The following is a 5,829-nucleotide window of genomic DNA, read 5'->3' as shown; positions in this document are numbered from 1 at the left end:
AACTTTTTAAACAGGGAGCCAGTTCACTGTCCCTCAGACCCGTTGGAGGGCCGGACTATAGTTTTAAAAAAACTATGAACAAATTCCTGTGCACATTGCACATATCTTATTTTGAAGTAAAAAACAAAATGGGGCAAAAACACTGGGCTGGTTGAGTGTAGTTTGAGAACCCCTGGTCTAGACACTCATCTATGCATACGAAGGAACTTTAGATTGAGAAGTACGTTTATATCAAGAAACCAGCCCAGCCCAGTCCAACTTAAATCATGGGTCAGAGGCACGTAGCGGCTGGCTGATGACAGAAAGGGAAGCAGGGTGCAGAAAGGTCTCAGGCTGGTGGGTGCAGTCATGTGCGCCAAGATCAGTAGCAGCACGGCAAGGTCGGCCTCACAGGTCAGGGGGCCCAGTTCAAGGTTTGGGGGGACCCGCAGGATGCCTGCCCTCAGACTACTGACTGATGCTTCAGGATTCCCACTTTAGTAGCTGCTAGCGCCTCCTGCAACTTGGGAGCTTAGGGGTACAGTCTCACGGAGGCAAAGGGTGTGGAAGGACGGGAGGCTGAGAGCTGCCAAGGATGCCTGCCTTCCGTCCCCAGCATTCTCATGGGGTGTCACCAAGTGCCACACTGGTCACATGACTGAGCTCAGTCTCCTGCCCCCAGAGAGGTCGAGGCCACATCCCCTGCTGGGTCTGTTTGGGGAGACATCCCCCCTCTTCAGCCTAAATTCTCAGGTGTGCCTTGAGCCTTCAGCTTGCAGGCTCTCACGGTTACCTCCCAGGAGACAGGGACAAACCCCCACATTGTCCTCAGGTTGCTGCACAAAGCTGAGGTGTCCGGTGCTTCCCAGGACACATCTGCATCCAAGGGCCTTTGACAGGCTTGGATGTGGATAGCTTGTGCCAGGTGAGGTGCACACATTTGGGGTGCCTGTAACAGGGGCCAACACAGGCCTAGGGTGGCGGCAGACATGGGAAGCACCCAGAGGAAGGGTGTGATGGGCCTGCCCACCTGGAATCAATTACATCTGCAGCTGTACCATCAGAGCAGAGGGACTTCGTGGTGACAAAATGGCATCCTGTTCACTGACAAGCCCTCAGCTTCCCTGAAAATGCCATAACTGCTGCCGAGGTGCGGACTGCGCTTCCAGGCTCGCTTGGTGGACCAGCAGAGTCCTGAAGACGCGCCGTGCGGACTGGCAGTTTGTATCAGCCAGTCAGAAAGAAGCTCCACGTCTCCATGTGGTCAATGCAGGTCTGAGCCAGTCTCTGCTGGCATCGAGGTGGAGCATCTTTCCATGTGTGGTTTGGTGCGTGCAACCCAAATAGCAAATCCCAAGGCGCCCTGAGAGCATGCCCGGTTAAGCGTTAGATGCCAGCCAACTGGTTGTTGCCCGGGAGATCAAGAAGGTCATCTGCTTCCTCGGATTGTGACTCTGACTGAGAAGGAAGCTGAAGTTCAGAGAGGCTGCCTCACTGGCCTGAGGTCACACAGCCAGTGTGCTAGAGGCCTGAACTTGAACCTGGACCTCAACCTTCAAGCCCAACTCTAACCCCCGACTCTGGGCTACCTCTGGGTTGGGGTACCCTTGGGGTCCAGAGGCACTGGAGCAAACCAAATCAAGGAAGCCTGGTCAGGAGAGGCCTGGAGACCAACCCCAGACAGCTACAGCTGGACCCTGCCCCCTCTGACTCCAAGGGAGAAGTGAGCTTGGCCCTAGGTGGAGTAGACACCAGCGCACACAATGAGGGACTTGGTCTGACAAGTCACTGAACTGCCTTGAGGGGCCGTGATCGCCCCATCAGCAGAGGCATGCTGATGTAAGTAAAGAGCACATGTATATCTGCCCAGGGTCGGATGAGAACAGGATTTCCAACCTGTGCCCTGAGGATATTCAAGCTGGCTGCTTCTCTGGTGGGGGCTGTGCCCTGCGGGGTGGTCCGCCCCATCCTGGTCCTCCACTCAATGCCAGGAGCGCCCAGCCCCAACCTGTGGCCCCCAGGGTAGGGCTGTGTCTTGAGAATTTGAACACAGGTCCCTGGGCCAGTGGCCCAGGCTGACCTGGGGTCAAGGCTCCAGCCTGCAGGGTGGGGGAATGACAGGCCCTCCGAGGATGGTGCTCTACTGGCCCTGCCAGCCCTGCCGTCACCCACAGCCGCACACCCGTGTGCACCGCAGCCCCAAGGCCTGGCGACCAAGGAACACCTCCCCCCCCCCCACACACACACACAAGGCCTAGTGACTGCGGGTCCCTCTGCTCCAGGGAAGGCACTTGGCTGGCAGAGAGCTCTTGGGCAGCTCTGTGGGCCTGGCAGCCACAGACTGGGACCTGGGATCCCAACTGACCAAGCACCTGGTTACAGGTCCTGGGCTCACAGCAAGATGATGGGCTGAGAGAAGGGGCCTCCAGGGCCTGGGCTGACCTTCTGGCAACCTCATAGGGGCAGGGGACACTCAAAAGCAAGAGGCTGAGTCACTTGCCACCAAAGCCCCCAGCTTGCCTCTAGCAGTCAGTGCCCAGTGATCTGCCGCCCCCTAGTGCTGAGTGCCCAGGGCTGCTGCTGGTGCTCCAGGCTGCCCAGACCCAACACACCCCTATGTGCTCCTGCCCTGCTCCCCCAAGTTCTTCCTGTGGGCTTTTGGCTCAGGGCCAGCCTCTGGACCGGGAGTGTGAAGGGTGACCTTGCACATGCCCTCAGAGCCTCCCCCGCCTCCCCAATACCTTTAACCCAGCCAAGTCCAAGGCCCCTCCAAGGACAGTGCCGTCAAGTTGCCCGCCACCTGCCTGGCCAAGGCTGGCCTCACCCAGTGTCTAGTCATGTGGCCAAGCTGTCAGGAAACTGGAAGGGTCTTCAGAGGGCTGCCCAGACAACAGTGGAGTCTGTGTTCAGCAGACACTGCGGGGGCGGGCGGGGGTGGGGGGCGCCCCAGGAGAAGGAGAGGGCCAGCCTCTGCCCCTCCCCCTGCTCCCAGCCTCGCCCGCGCCCCGCCTCGCCCTGCCTCTCCCACCCATATGCACCAGCTGCGCCTTGTCATGGAGGAGTGTGCAGGTACCAGCCAGGCTGGGGCAGCAGCCAGGTGGGGAGGTGGAGGGAAGGACTAGGGACAGTGTAGCCCTGGCCCATCCTCCTCATCCTCCCTCAGCAAGAGCCCAGAATTGGGGTGGGGTGCGGGGGCGGGCTGCACCTGGCGGTTCTAGCCAGACACACCCAGATCTCCACTCAGGATGTGGGCACAGGTGTCTGTGGGATGCCCGGGGGCCCATGGAGGCAGAGGGGCTTGTGCTGCGCCCCTGGAGTGTTTCCTGCCAGCCTGCGGAGCCTGTGTGCCTCCCACCTCAAAGGCCATGGAGTGGACTCCAGGAGGGAACAGGGCAAAGTCCTTGGTGGGACCGTCCTGAGCATCGCAAAGTGATGTGACCTTCAGTCAAGGGGAGCCCTCTTCTGAGCCACAGCTCTCTTCTGATCAGCAGCACCTGGGCCCTCCAGGTCTTTTCTCTCATCCCATCTCCGAGAAACAGGCAAGAGACTCATTTAGACTAAAGTTCATGGCTCACCATGCATCCTCCAAGGGGGAGAAGGCTAGTGGTCAGTGGCTGGACACCAGCTGTGGTAGTGGAGGAGTCCAGCGCCACCAGGACCACCTCTAGCAAATCTGCTCCCCTTCTCAGGTGCCCTGGTGCAGCCATGCTGAGGTGCAGCTGGGGTGCGTTTGAATGACATGGGCTTGAAGCTGAAGCAGGTGGGCGTGGGGCTGCATGTGCAGCTGGCCCCCCGACAATGCTTTCCTGCCTTAAAGGGCCAGGCCCTGGGCCTGTGGGGGCTAACGCTCAGCTTGGTGGGGGGGAGGGGCTTCTAGACTAACCCCACAACAACCCCCTAGGGGCCTAAATAGGATTTTAAATTTGTTGTCTGGCTTTTTAAACAACTGTGACTTGAGTGGGGGCTCACCTTTCAGATCACCAGCTCTGCATTCACAGTTCAGCACCCTCCCCTGGTTTCTCCCTCCTGTGATCCTCCATCCTCCCTTCCACTCAAGGCAACGCCTGTCAGCCCCAAGTCCATAGCTTCATCTTGCCGGCTCGCCCTCCCCAACCTGGGAGCCCGCAGCGCATGCCCTGGGTGTGCACAGTCCTGTCTAGGCTCTGATCCACAACCCAGCAATGGTCTCAGGCCACAGGGGCCCATTTTGTGACTGAGCAGAACCCTCTGGGTTGTGGTTGTAATGATGTGCAGGGCTCCCGCAGGGGGGGCCCTGTGGTTTCGTGGTCATGCGTTGGGCTGCGGTCCACAGAGTCCGTAGTTTGGAACCAGCAGCTGCCCAGAGGGATACAGGCAGGGCTCTCTACTTCTGTCTGTAGACAGTTACAGTCTCGGAAACTCAAGGGCCAGCGCTACCCTGTCCCGCAGGGCTGCTGTGAGCTTGGGGAGTTTTCCATTGTGTGTACGGACCAACGTTTCTCCGTCCATTCTGCTCCGGGTGGGCACCTAGCCACTCCCAACGTCCGGCTTGTCCTTGTGACAAGGCTAGCTGCAAAGCTGTGCCCCGTCTGGGACGGGATGCGGGGACCGTACGGGATTTCTGTTCCCACGGTTTGAGGCAGAGCCCGACCTTTTACTGAGGGCCATCCACCAGCTGTGTCATCGTCAGATACGCCCTGTGAGAGCGGGCCGTGTAGGGCTTGCGACAAGTCACAGGGACAAACACTCCCCGCCTCTGTTCCGTCAGGGCATCCCTGCCCCATGCATCTCATCTCCCCAACCTGGTGAGCCCCCTCCCCCTGCACTTGATTCAACCCCCAATCCTGAGAGAAGGCCCCTTGCCCTGCCCCAGGACACCCCAGCCTCATGAGGACCCCGCTGGGGGCTGCAGGGCCTCTGTGGCACCAGGAGGCCAAGTGGGGCCGGGCGGCAATGCTGTCTGCATTTTTGCCATTTCTCCCAAATGGCCACCCGCACCTGTGCAGTATTTTTGGCTCTGGGCAGGGGCGGGGGTAGGGGGCATGCCCCCCCCTTTCATCCCAGGCAGCTCAGGATTCCTGGTCTCCAGCCCCACCCCTCCCGCGGCTCACATCATACCAAGCCACAGGGCCCCTCCTTCCAGGTGGAAGGGCCAGGAGAGCCCGCCACAAGGCTGGGGGACCCGCTCACTGCCCTCTGTAAAGCATGGGCTCCAGAAAGAGTGGGCCACCTGGAGCTTCTAGAAGTGAGGGTCTAAGGTCGCAGTGCCTACAGGGGACCCCCTCCCCCGCCTGTGAGCCCATCTGGAGGCGGCCACTTCCTGGTGTCCGGCTTGTCCATCTCAGGCAGGGTGGGTCCAGGCTGGCAGATCTGGTGGTGCCTACCCTTCCTGGAAGACTGGGGGAGGGGAGCACTCACAAAGTTTTGTTGCAACTCCGGCATTTTGAGTCCCTGGCACTGCGCCAAGTTGGGGGCTGGGTGGGTGGGAAATGGTCAAGAGGGCCAGGTGCGGAGGCAGGCTTGTGGGGTGGGCTAGGCCCTAGGAGGCCTCTCATGTCCAACCCAGCCCCTTACTTGCGCCCAGGCTGCTTTTACCAGCCTCTTGCAGCACCCCGCCATGGGTTCTGGAGCCTGACCCAGGGCTGTCGCTGAAGGGGACACCCCAGACCCTGGAAATTCAGGGGCTGAGGAGCTCCTTGGAGGTTTGGAGGAAACTCTTCCAATTTGAGGTGGAGTTGGAACAGGGCAGCGGGGACCAAGGAGCCTCTGGGGTGGGCATTGGGCATTGGAGGCACGTGGCTATGCGGGCACAGGTGCGGACAGCCACAGAGGGTCGCTGGGGGAGGGGCGGACATTGGGGGCACGTGGCTA

The sequence above is a fragment of the Echinops telfairi genome, unplaced genomic scaffold (genome assembly GCF_000313985.2).
Source record: "Echinops telfairi isolate 266 unplaced genomic scaffold, ASM31398v2 ScPeMD7_7414;HRSCAF=8452, whole genome shotgun sequence".
Classification (NCBI taxonomy): Eukaryota; Metazoa; Chordata; class Mammalia; order Afrosoricida; family Tenrecidae; genus Echinops; species Echinops telfairi.
Note: the sequence above shows the minus strand (reverse complement) of the source record.